Below are 14179 nucleotides of genomic sequence, written 5' to 3'. Positions count from 1 at the left end.
CCTTAACTTCTTATAATTAATGATATTAGCTGTGGTTGGACATTGCCGAAACAAATTCCAGGCTTTATTTTTTTCCTTTATTTGCTTTTGTGTATTCCTCATTCCACCCGTAATTATGTTTTCGGCCCGGGAGATTTGAGTGGTATTGTGTCTGTGGTCACATTTAGGAGATGCGACGTGATGTAATCTGTTACATCATCACGGTGGCCTACAAACTAGGTGGCCTACTCAATTTACTTTCTTGCGCAGAGTACAACTTCATAATTCTGATCGAAACCTGGTTCAGATAAGATGGAAATTGCTACCTTCACTTCAAACCTTGGTTACCACATTCTGGTGGCTAACAGAATAGAGAGCCGAAGTGGCGGCGTAGCAATCTGTCAGAGGAGCACACGCCCTCTTATTAAGGCATGCACTTACCCAGGAGGGGGACATAGAAGCTGTTCTGGGAATTTACAGAGCGTCTGGAATTTCAATCTCGGTGTGTCTGCCGTTTATTTCCCTCCACCGGTATCTGAGGATTGTGTCCTCAATCTGACGGCATTGCTGTCATCCACAATCAATCATCGTCAAAAGCTCATCATCCTCGGAGACTTTAACCTACCACTGCCAGCCACAAAGAAGCTCCTAGATACACTGTCATTGAACATGTTGGAAATTGACATTGGTTTTATTGATGTTCCTCCCTCACATGGCAATGCCACCCTTCAGCGCATCTTCTCAAACTGTTCCTTAAAAGAAACCCTGACTACAACCGATAACTTCCTCCCGTCTGATCACTGCCAGAATGTCACTGCAGGAACCTAATTTCCAGTACAATCTACAAACACGGTCAGGAGAGTGTACAATCCTAAATACATCAACACTGATAAAGTTACTACCAGTTAACATCAATGATGCTGCCTACTGGCTTTCCTGAATGGCCTCCTAACTAAGGCCTTCAAGGAAAAACAGGCAGCCCACGCCTCCTACAAGAAGTCGCCTTCACAAGAGTCATATGCTAAATTCTCCAAAGCAAGGATGGATTTCCAGAAGAGGAAACAATTTTCTATTGACACTTTCATGAATGGTCGGCTGTCCAGAGGCAAACGTGTGTAGTCAACAAGTCATACCTGCACCCCCATAGCTTGGGATGTCCAGGAATGGTGTGACCACGTGTTGCGTTTTAAGAGGGATCACAGAGTGTCTGAAGTATATCCTTGGAATGAAGCGCTCAAGTTTCAACTATCAGCAACATCGAAATTTCCGAAGAACAGCTAATGAAAATAAGCTGGTTGCTGCAAGCTGGTTGATTTACAGAGTCGTGGCAGTTCCAAAAAGCCTTATGTGAAAACACTTGCGGACTTCAGACCAATATCAATCGCCTCTCCCTTCCTGAAATGCCTCGAGAAGTGCATCTATAATGACGTTGCACTCGCAGTCTTTGCGCATAGGCCAAATCATACCCATTATGCCATGCCGAATAGATATACTATAACCGGTCTACAGTCCTTATCGCAGAAATACTTCACGCCTGGAATGACAATGAGGACTTACACACCATTTTTCTGGACGTGAAACTTGCATTCTCGACTCAGTCCAAATCACACCCCTCCTTGCATTTCTGAATAGTTTCTATACGATATCCGGCAATACATTCAAGCTCCTCCAAAGTCTTTTACGTAGGAGAATGCCTCACTTCATATGTAATAACAGCAGTCTGTAAAAGCGCAGAAGTAGGAACCCCACAATGTAGTTCTCTCTGAGCTCCGCTATTCGCTGCAATATTCATTCCACTTATGGATTAAGTTCTAGCGTTCTTGTCGTACGCTGATGATATTGTGTGTTACTTGCAATGCAAACTCCAGGTTGTTGATCCACAAGAAAGACAAACCCTCTCAGAAACTTTCAACAAATACCTTAATACTTTCTGCCAATATGCCAAATTTTTTGGTCTTTCAGTTAATCCCCAGAAGTCAAGCCATCTCATCTTTTCTCCAAGTCGCATGACATCCGCTGATACCTTACTTCCGGAATTAGCAGGAAAGGTTCTGACTCCCACAGACAGTGTGAAGCTCCTAGGTGTAATCCTAGACGTGAATCCCACCTTTAAACAACAGATCGAAGCCTAGCGTGCCGAAGCCTTGCGAGCCTTCTGGAGAATGAAAATAGATTCTTGCAGAACTCACAATAAACAAATAATCAGGCAATACTTCGAAACGTACTTCAGTAGCGTGATCTCCTATGCCAGTGGTGTCCAACCTACGGCCCGCGGGCCGGATTTTTATAAGGCCCGCGCGGAAAGGGAACTAAAACAGCAGCAATCGCCACTGCGTGTATAGGCATGGAAGCATCCAGCTGGACTATCAAACATGTACATGTGGTTCAGGGCAGTTATATGTACGCTAAATACAGTTATGTATTTTGATACAAGATGCTGATGCTTGTTCATTGAATTAGAAAAATCATTCTTAAGAATGTTCCAAAAGGGGAAAATCGATTTGGAGTGTCGTTTTTTATCCAAGGTGGACTGAAGACTTTCTTCATTGATTACCACGGAAAAGCAGTGTGTTTGGTGTGTCGGAAGACTGTGTGAGTTTTTAAAGAATGTAATTTAAAACGACACTGATTCCAATCATAAATCTTAGGATCAACATAAAGAGGTGCTGCGAAAAGAAAAGTGTTCAAAATTACAAAACGAATTAAGAAAACAACAAAACATACTGAAAACGTATCAGTCAATAAATTTATCTGCTGTACGTGCCAGTTATCAAGATTCTCTAGATCTTGTTGCACATTTGATCACTTTGGAAAGTAAACCGTTCAATGATGGTGAATTTGTTAAGCGTTGTTTGTTAAAAGCTGTGGAAGAAATTTGTCCGGAGAAACGAACAATGATACAAGACGTTTGTCTGGACAAACAATTATGCGAAGAGTAGAAGATATTGGAAAGAATTTGTTCGAACAACTTTTGGAAAACATAAAACAAATGAAATATTTTAGTGTGGCATTGGATGAGAATGCTGATGTAGATGACACAGCCAACTCCTCATCTTCATACATGGAATTAATGATAACTTTGTACCAGTTGAAGATTTAGCTAATCTACAGAGTATGCACGAAACTATGGGTGGAAATCGTTTTGAAAATTTTGCCAATCTATTGAAAAGTTAGGATTAAATATTAAAAACCTGGTAGGAGTCACAACAGGGTGTGCAAAACATATGATTGATAAAAATGATTGGGCTTGTAGAAAATGATAGATATCGGAGCTGAAACTCCGATTGGAATTCACTGCATTGTGCATAAAGCTCTTTATGAGAAAGTATTGGATCTCCAACACGTTATGAATGTGGTTATTTCAACTGTACATTTTACAAGATCACTCACATTGCCTTCATGTGGCTGTTGAAACATCACCGAATGTTTCACACAAAAAAGAGGAAACCAATAAAACAACTATCAAATATGGAGTGGCTGTTTGATCTTGCAATTCATACATACATTTCTAACCATTTAAATCCTCTTAATTTAAAACTACAAGTGAAAGGAAAATTGATCTGATTTGTTTGATGACATCAAATCATTTCAGAATAAGTTATTTAAATCCCAGTTGAGCAAGACAATTTAGTTCACTTTGAATGTTGTACTGAGCTAGAGGAGTAACACATTTCCAAAGAATCGTTGCATTTCGTTATTACAATTACTTTTTGACAAGTTTGAAAGTCGATTTTCTGGTATAAAATACCATGAAAAAACAAAAGCTTTTGTTTAAGAACCCATTTACTTCTATGGTCGAAAACCACAATCCCAGATTGCAACTTGAAAGTATTGCTCTTCAAGCGAAAATATGATTCAAAAATAAGTACATAGACTGCAAAAATAAACTATTTGAAATTTGAATTCTACAAGGATTTTCCATCTGAAGATTTTCCGCTAATAAAAGAAAATGCCAAGAAAATGGCTGCTTTTGTCGGATCGACGTATGTTTGCAAGCAGATTTTCTTCACTTGTAAAATCAAATAAATACAGTATTTTAAAAGAAACAGAATAACAGGCGAGCATTTTTTTTTTTTTTTTTTAATTTTTTGAAAACCCCAAACACGAGAGGTATTAAAACCTATAGTACCATGCATGGGTTGGAGGTTGAGAATACGAAAGATATTTGTTGACATTAGACTTGAACTTCTGTAGATTGTAATTTTCAGGAAATACGTATGAAGGAAGGTTGTTCCAGAAAACGGCAGTTGAATGTAAATAAACGAGGAAGATGAAAAGTTGGTTCTGTGAGTTTGAAGTTGGACAGTAAATGGACGTTGGTTGGTGGCGGCACGTGTTCGGATTGTTTCGAAAGAGAAAGCGGGAATTATAGAAGCCAATTGAGAAAAACAGTGCCCATGGAAGTATCGGTAGAAGAGGCATGCAGCAGAAACAGTGCGTCTATGAGACAGCGAGTGGAGAGACTCTGTTAGAAATGAATCATTAATTAACCTAACTGCTCTCTTCTGAGTGGAATCAAGAAGCCTGAGAGAGGTTTTGGGGGCACCGCCCACATGTGAGAACAATGTTCCATGGTAGGGCGGATTTGTGATTTGTACAGAGTGAACAGCTGTTTGGAAGAAAAGTAACGTCGAGAGTGAAAGAGAAAACCAAGTTTTTTAGATGCAGAGGAAGCAATATTTGTAATGTGCTTGTGCCAAGAGAGATTAGAAGTCAGAGTAATCCCCAAAAGAGAGATATCATTTTGCCTAGAAATCGGAGTTTCACCAAAGATAAGCATAGGAGCAGAAGAATCCTTTTTGCGAGATATAAGACAGGACTGAGTTTTAGGATTGAAATCAAGTGAGTTGTCTTTGCACCACTGGACAATTACCTGGAGATCGCCATTTAAGGAATTGATTTCGGATATTCGAGAAGTTGAAGCTGAGCAGGACAGGGTTTCTCAAACTGGAAAATGGAATGCAATGTGCTGTCACTAGCAAAACTATGGATAGGATTTCCGATCAATGAAAGAAGGTCATTAATATACAAGAGGAAAAGAATAGAGGGAAAGACCTGAACCTTGGGGGACACCAGCATTAGTAGTGAAGTTAGAAGACAGAGCGCCATCTACCATTACCATCCGTGAGCGGTCAGAGAGAAAACCGGATAACCAATTACAAAGAACAGTTGGCAAACCATAAGATGGAAGCTTGTTCAGAAAATATTTAGGCCAAACATGATCTAAAACCATTGAGATATCATGAGCAACTGCTTGTGTTCCACCAAACTTTTCCATTGAATTTGTCCATAAATTGGTAACATATGCCAGAATATCACCTTTGGATCAACACTGATGGAATCCATACTGGCGAGCGTAGATCAGAAAGAAGGTTTCTAGATAGTTTAAGAGTTGAGAGTTAAGTGATTTCTCCATTGCTATAGAAAGAGTAGAAGTAATTTGATGGGTGAGATTTGTCACCCTTTTTAGGAATTGGCTGGATATGAGCAAATTTCCAAGCAGAAGGAAAAACACCTTTTGGAATAAAAAAGTGAATAAAGGTGGCATAGAACAGGAGTAAGTTCAGGAGCGCAGGTTTTCAGAACAAGTGGAGAAATTCAATCAGGACATGGAGCTCCATCGAGAAATACCATTAGTACATAATCTTCATTATTAAGATTGGCGTCACAAATCTGCAACAAAATTTTGAACAATTATTTAAAATATCCAGCCTCAATCATCTCATTAAATGTTAAGTTTTGTCCAGTAAATGTTATTGTGTATTGTACTTAAATAAAATTTTCGAAAATTTCAATTTTAGGTTTATCGTTATATTTATTTATTCACATTAATATTGAAAAGTAGTGATTCTTTTCGGATTGTAAATTTTCTAAAATGAGCATTTAAAAGTAAAAGTATTTTTATAAAACAAAAGTAAAGTATTTAAAAAAAAAAAAAAAACCAAACAAGTCATATTTTTATTTTAATTAAATCTAAAAAATAAATCCCTGACATAGATTTGTTGCACATAAAAGTGCTGAGAATTTGCATTTTTTTTAATATATAGCTTGAAAAGAAAAAAACGAAAAAAAAAAAAAAACTTTTGAGTAACAGGATATAGACAATGTGACAATTTTTTCTCAACTCACTTTGTGCGGCCCGCGAAAGAAATCTAACTTTGAATACGGCCCCCGTAGGAAAAGACTGGACGCCACTGTCCTATGCCAGCTCATGACACCACCTCCAGCATATGACAGCACGACAAAGCAAATGGTCCTCAGTCCCCAGCAGCTTTCACTCTCTCTTACGGCAGCGAGAGGATCAGAGTGGAAGCAGAGGGTGCTAAGAATCTCTGGGTACGACCAGGCTGCCATGCACGGAAATTGAACTTGGCCTGTTATAACGTACGATCACTCATCGGTGAAGACAGGATATTAGAGCTGGAAAAGGAATTAGAAAATGTGAATTGGAATATCATCGGTTTGGCTGAAACAAGAAGAAGAAATGAATCACTTATAAGTTTATCAAGTGGAAATCTGCTGTACACCAATGGAAACAGTGAAAGGAGTGAAGGTGGAGTTGGGTTTCTGGTCCATAAAGATTTTAAAAACAAACATTTTGGAATTCAAAAGTACATCACCAAGGGTGTCAAAGACTAATACTCAAGATTTCAAAAGGTACAAACTAAAGATTATAATGATTTATGCACCAACATCGAGCCATGATGAAGAGGTTGAAGAAATGTACACCGAAATTGAGTCTTCTAGATGAGCAGAAAACCCACTACACCATTATTATGGGGGACTTCAATACTAAGGTTGGAAAAAGGCAAAACAGCGCAGAAAGCGGAACTGTAGGAAATTTTGGAATTGGTGAAAGAAATGAAAGACTTGTGGAATTTGCAGAATCTTAAGGACTGTCAGTAATGAACACTTTTTTCAAGAAAAGGGTGAACAGAAAGTGGACATGGAAGAGTCCAAATGGATTAACTACTAATGAAATCGCCTTCATCCTCACTAACAGAAGATATATTGTGAACGATGTTACCGTCCTGAATAAGGTAAATGTTGGAAGTGATCACAGAATGGTAAGATGTACACTTGATATAGATGTAGGAAAGGAAAGGAAAAAACTGACTCGAGTAAATAATACAAAGGTCTTTGAGATAACAGAAGAGGAGAAAAAGCAGTATGTATTGGAACTTAACAAGTTTGAGCTTCTACAGATTGCTCAGGACCAAGATATCGACGAGGAATATTACAACTTTCTGGAAGTGATAAAGCCCAAGAAACCTATAGGGAAAAAGAAATCCAAAGAAGAAAAAATTAGTCAAGAAACACTTGTCATGATGAACAGAAGACGACAAATGAAGAACAAGAAAAACACTGACAGGGAGAAAATTGAGTATATTGAGTTATGGAAAGCCATTAGAAAGAGACTCAGAGAGGACATAAGAAGATTTAACACAAGAAAAGTAGAACAAGCTTTAAGGGAAAACAAAGGATTTAAATCAGCAGCCATGAGCAGTAATACAGAAAGACAAATGATACTGAAACTGAAGAATAGCGAGGGTGTACTTATAAACAGCAGAGAAGGCATAATTCAAATAGCAGAAGACTACTATAGAGAATTATACAAGGAGCGAGGGAATGATGCCAGCAGTGGGGAAGATGGATTGCAAAGTAGCAACACATACGACATACCCGATATTCTTCCTGATGAGGTAGAACATGCATTGAAGAAAATGAAGAATCAGAAAGCCCCGGGGGAAGATGAAGTTACCGTAGAGTTGTTAAAATTGGGAGGAAGAGACATAACACAAAAACTGGCAAGGCTCTTCACAAAGTGCATTAGAAAAGGTGTGACGCCTAAGCAGTGGAATAATGCAATCATAGTTTTGCTGCATAAGAAAGGAGATAAATCAGAAATTGGAAATTATAGACCAATTAGCTTATTATCCCACATCTACAAGTTGTTCACAAGGGTCATTACTAACAGAATAGAAAGAATACTTGATGAGAATCAACCGAAAGAGCAAGCTGGCTTTAGGACAGGATTCTCAACTATGGATCACCTACACGTAATATCACAGCTAATGGAGAAAGCAAATGAATATAAAACACCATTATGTCTGGCATTTGTGGATTATGAAAAGGCATTTGACTGTATGGAGTCAAACTGGAAAGACAAGGCATAGATACCCCATATATTACGATTTTGAAGAAAATATATGAGAATGCTACCTCCTTTATCAGACTAGACAAAGACAGTAAGAAATTTAAAATCGAGAAAGTTCGACAAGGAGACACAATATCTCCGAAGCTGTTTACTGCTACCCTTGAGGAAGCTTTTAGAAGATTAGACTGGTCGCAGAAAGGAGTCAATGTGAACGGAGAGTACCTAAACCATTTACGATTTGCAGATGACATTGTGGTCATAAGCCACGATCCCAAAGAATTAGAGGAAAATCTTAATCAGTTATGCACAGTTAGTAAGAATTTTGGACTAAAGATGAATATGGCTAAAACAAAAGTAATGATGAACAAGTATGCCACAGAAAGGGAAATAATGATTGAAGGAGCAGTAATTGAAAAGGTGGAGTCATACTTATCTGGGACAAGTCACTGGCTGTAATAATGATAAATGGCTGGAAGTCAAGAGAAGAATAAATTTTGGATGGATAGCATTCAGGAAATATAGTCACATACTGAAGAGAAATATCCCATTTGTCTGAAACATAAAATAATGGATCAATGTATACTCCCCACCATGACTTATGGAAGTGAAACTTGGGCACTCACGAAAAGAATGGAAGAGAAACTGAGAATGACACAGCGAAGAATGGAACGAATTATATTGGGAATCAGACTGTTAGATAAGAAGAGAAACACACGAATTAGGCAGCAAACTCAAGTAAAGGACATTCTTATCAAAACTAAAGAGCTAAAATGGTCTTGGGCAGGACACATAGCTCGAAGACATGATGACAGATGGACTAAGAAAATAACAGAATGGTACCCAAGAGGAGCTAGAAGAAAACCTGGAAGACAAAGGCGGAGATGGATAGATGATATTCATGAGTTTTTGGGTAGTAAATGGATGGCCAGTGCTCAAAACAGAAGGAACTGGAAAAATTGCTGGAGAGGCCTTCATCCTGCAGTGGATTGAAAATGGCTGATGATGATATCCTATGCCATGGAAGTTTATTCGGCCGCACCTCTCACCAGCCTCAAGAAACTATGGGGTCTAGACTAGAGTGCTGAAGTGGGCCAACGGGTGGTCTCACCGGATCTATACATCCAAATCTGCACTATGCTCTAATCTGCAATACACGCCCGTGTGGAAAATAAAGGCGTTCCTTCGTCTAAGCATGATCTGGACACGGTTTGTTGGCGTTTGCCAGGAAGATACCTTTGCAGTACCCCCCCCCCCCCCTTGTGCTCAAGAGGCTACAGAATTTCAATAGACACTTCCCAAATGTGACTTTGTACACTCTCAACATCGACTTGGACCTATGGTCGATTGACAAATCATATCGAGATGACATCTTGGGCTCTCTTACTGTATGTAAAGCACAGGTTTGCAAGTGCCGGTCCTAGTATGCCGATTTCATTTTATATTATGCTTAATTTGTAGTCTTGCTTTTATCAAGATTAATTCCCTGTTCAGATATTTTGCCTTTAATGGTTAATTTGCAGCTGAACTTTGTATTTTTGTGATTGGTCACATGTATAGTCAATGTTTTGTATGATTCCTCTGGTTATCTGTGCAGGGAATCAAAAATGTATACCAGTTAATTTATTAAAGAATTTTATTATTACATAATAATTTTAACTTTTTTATTTGGTTATTTTATGTTTTTTCGCTAGTTCTTGTTGAATGTTGTAAGTTTTAAGGCACAACAGAAACGTTTAACTTAGTAATACCACAATGCACCATATGTAGTACATCTGCAAACTGCTTGTTCTGTGGTGATTGGCTGTTTGTTTGTTAGACAAAAAACAAGTTTTTCGTATAGCAAACCAATGCGAATAATGCCCATAATTCCTGCGTCACTGACGGGATTCGAACTCTGGTCTTTTCCATCTGGTGTGGGGGAGGACGGTATTTATGCCAACTATGTTACCCACAAGGACTTGGCTAGTGCAGCAAAAGCCTGTAGCTTCCTTGCACTATATGGCTGACACGTGTGGGCTGGCTTCGGTCCTGGAAATCTCAGGACCACAGCCACACTTGAGGTCAATTTTCCTATTATGCCAATACCACCTCAATTTGGTTGTGATCGTTGGTATCCTGTAAGTACGCAAGCTGCGAGTTCAAGTCTGTTTGCTGCCATAAGAAAACGTACGCTCATTGAAGTGTCGCCCCGGTATATCGACTGCCGCAAAATGGTTATAATGAAGTTAATTCCTCTGGCCACCACGGACTCTACTGAAGTATTAAAGGAAACTAATTTGCAAAAATGCATCTGATATCCTTAGTATAGACAAGTCAGGAACCTTACACTGTTCCTCCTTGACTCTGCCACCAAGGACTTTATGAAGTTCAATCCACCGAACAGAATCAGCAAATGATTCTCTCATTGACTTCTTTGACAACTCCCAATCACTGATGAACTCCATCCACAAGTTTGCCTCTTCTCTTACACTGCAAAGTGACTAGCTCTCATCTCATCTAATTATTGTAGTTTATTATTTGTTTTATTATTTTTCTATTCTCTAACTGATTAATTATTACTTGTTTTAGCGGTAACTTAACTTAATTTTGTGCCTCTTTTGTACATCCGATTTTAATGTTTGAATCAAATGTTTATCTTCCTGTTGGATGTGTTGTTCACTGTTCTGATCTCAGATATACTCTTACTCTTCATGGTTACCTATTGTGTATCTTGTTATTAATAAAAATAAATAAAAAAAAAAAGGCTGTTGCAAAGTGCGCAGTCAATTTTCGTTTTGTTGGATTTCATATTGAACAGGCCGTGGTTCGACACCATCCAATGTCGCATGCCGGAATGCTTTCTTTTTCGGAAGAGCACCAGTGTGATGACGTAGCCGCAAATTCCAATAAATACGATGACAGCTGGATATTCCCGAAGGTTTGGGGTGACCCCATGTTCACAGTTAGCTGGGATTAGAAACTATTTCTATAATTATTTAGCCAATAGTTTTATACTGAAACGCTTTAAGGGCCTTTGCCTGAAGACTGAGAAAATTAGAGAACGTACAAGTTAGTGCAAACGTAGCAAACTCTGAATTAGCAAAAGCATCGTTTTAGTTAAATCTCATATTGTGAATATCTTCACAACGAGTTGCCACGATATTGCACTACTTCAAATAAGTAACGCTTTACCAAAGGAGAAGACTATTGTTACTTGTTCTCGGTGGATATCACCACCCAGACGTTGGGGCTATTTGGCAGTTCTTCGGTGGGTGGGTAGGTACTCTGGCGATGCAATGATGACAAAGCAGTTATCCTCGTATCACCGAAGTACTAAAACGATGCCGCTTTTGCTAATTCAGAGTTTGCTGCGTTTGCACTAACTTGTACATTGTCCGTAGTTTTATTATTTATGGTCTTATTGAGGATGCGCATTCCACTCCGTCCACACAGATTTTCTGAAAGAAAGAAAGAAGAGACAAAGACTTTCTTGCAGAATAATTTATTTAGGAAAATATTCAGCCACTGTTGACACATAGCAGTCTGCACCACTTCCGTAGAGGGGGGAAATAATAAAACAACGCACCAGCAGGCAGTTGTGGACAATGAGCCAATAACACAAAAAACGTACACGCGGCATTGGCCACTTTTTGCCGAAAACAAGACAAAACTTCCCGTACAATGACAAACAAAATCTCTACTTAAAGAAATTTTCCCTCCATATTTTTGTCGAATGTTATCGAGATAAACACTTAAACTCTTTGTGGCTTCCAAGAGATTAAAACAATCTGCAGCATCACTTTTTGTTGATTTGGCTTAAATGAAGCGCAGCCTCCGTTCCTAATAATCCGAAAAGCGTAATGATTTTATTTCAAAATTCTCTTTTGGAAACCACAACATTGAATAGAAATATATAATATAATAATAATAATCAACATTACGAAAGCAAATTAACAATAACAGAGTGATTTCGTTTTTAATTCACACTGAATATACAAGCGTAAGCAGAGCTGCCAAGATTTAAACATGCAGTAACCCTTTGTTTCGATTTTCAACGAATTTTTAATTTTACCTTTTCAAGTTTGCAAACTGAATCGTATTTTAAGGAAGTTAACTGTCGCCAGATCCTTTTGGGTGACTGTCTTAAATTATTGCACGTGTGGAACAAGTGACATAATATTTACAGCTGAGATGAGTGACCGAGTTTCGTTATGAGATTTTCGAAAAAAAAAAAAAAAAAACTACTGCTCACTCGCCCGCTCCTCTTGACTTCGTACCTCGCAGCTTTTCTTTCTATTGCGTCCATGTCTAAGTGATTGAACAGATATTGCTTGCGGCGAGATTAACTAAAGAACTCTTCAGAGATAAATAAGCGTACGAAAGCGATCTCTTCTCAAGAATTTCTCGAAATGGGCACATCAAACTCGTCCGATGTCAGCACGTTATAATAATAAGCGAAAGATGGTAAAATAATAGCGTTTTCTGTAAGGCTGAGCGGCCTACAAAAGAAATAAAAGAATGTAATCACGGCAGGATGAATGAAGTTTCTCTAGACTAATACGCAAGTTTCTGTGGACTGTGAGCTCCAAGTTTTCCAAAGATGTCAATATAATATTAACACAGCCAACTTTTTATAATAAGGAGGTGATTTTTGCAAAGCATGTTGCTGTACGATTTAGATTAATGCCGCCGCAAAATCTGAAGCTCAAGGCTAAGAAAAAAAAAAAAAAAAAGAAACGTTATCGCTCGTTCCAGTGATGTACTTAACGTTTTAAAATAGCATCTCCTCCTCCGTAGGAAATGTAAGAAATGAAACAAATTTCTTGAAGGGTACACGACGCTCCTGGTGAAGAAATAAAGTACAAATTAACCAGTTTATTGAAACTGAAAAGCTCGAGCACCCACTACCTGCAATACATCGAGTAATCGGTTCCCCAATAACGTTTCAGACAGATCAATTTTGGTATCCGTAATCAGGTCTAATAAGGGAGGGAAGCGACCGTCTACCACTAAATTTAAAGAACAAATAGATTACAACCTTCCTTCGCATGTATTTCGATTCAAGTCTAATACACCAAGTACCTTCTTTCGTCTTCTCAATGTTCGGCACACGCGCAGTACAAAGTCCTGATACTTTTCACTTTTTCATAAAAAAATTATAATAAAATACGTATCATTTATTTTAATTAATTTTTTGTGAACGAACAAAACAATAGAAATTATGTACCTCGAAATATACTTTCTGTATGTTATTTATGAGATTATTTGGATATATGTAGTTCCTGTTATTGGGTATATCACGGTAACTGGCCTACCTCGCAACTTGCTGCAAAGACACTTGGTAGTATTACTTATACGCATGCGTATATACTCATTTTGTGTACACGTGTTTGTGGTCATAGGCAAGCAATGGTACAGCAGTTTAGTTAAGGGGAGGCGAAATTAGGTAAGGACTTAGGATAGAAATATGCACTCCTGCCCTCGTATAAGCTAACAGCCCAGAGTGGGAAAAGAATTAGTTGGAATAAAGTGAACTGTATACGAATGAAGAATACAAAGTTACTGCTCGAGTCATCTGCGCTAGTAACGGCCCTGGACATTGTACACTGTGGATCAGTAAACAGGTGCACGTATACAAATATAAAATACACACAATGGCCAAAAACAGTACGAACATTTGTATTATGACAGTCACTGACAGAAGAAATATAAATAAATGTGAACAGATACTAATAGGGGCAAAGAGAAAAACCGTGATGTGGAGTGATGACGTGTTCAGTATAAAGACTGCACTGTTCGACTGCGGTAAACTGAAGCCAGAATGGGGGAGGAAGCGTGATCTTTCAGACTTTGAAACGGGTGTTATCGTGGGTGCACGTTTGGCAGAAGCCACGATCCAAGAAACGGAAGATAGAACTGGTTTCTCAAAAGCATCCATCTCAAAGATTTCTAATGACTGCAAAGCAAGCGATTGTTTTTACATCTCAAAGTCGTAAACGTCACACAAAACCAATACCTCCAGATTGAAGCCCTTGTACTTACTCTAAAGAGGACTATACTTAA

This window comes from Mastigoproctus giganteus, chromosome 6 (genome assembly GCF_048544385.1).
Source record: "Mastigoproctus giganteus isolate SK-2022 chromosome 6, ASM4854438v1, whole genome shotgun sequence".
Taxonomy (NCBI): domain Eukaryota; kingdom Metazoa; phylum Arthropoda; class Arachnida; order Uropygi; family Thelyphonidae; genus Mastigoproctus; species Mastigoproctus giganteus.
The sequence above is the reverse complement of the archived record's forward strand: the minus strand, read 5'-3'. Positions refer to the sequence as shown.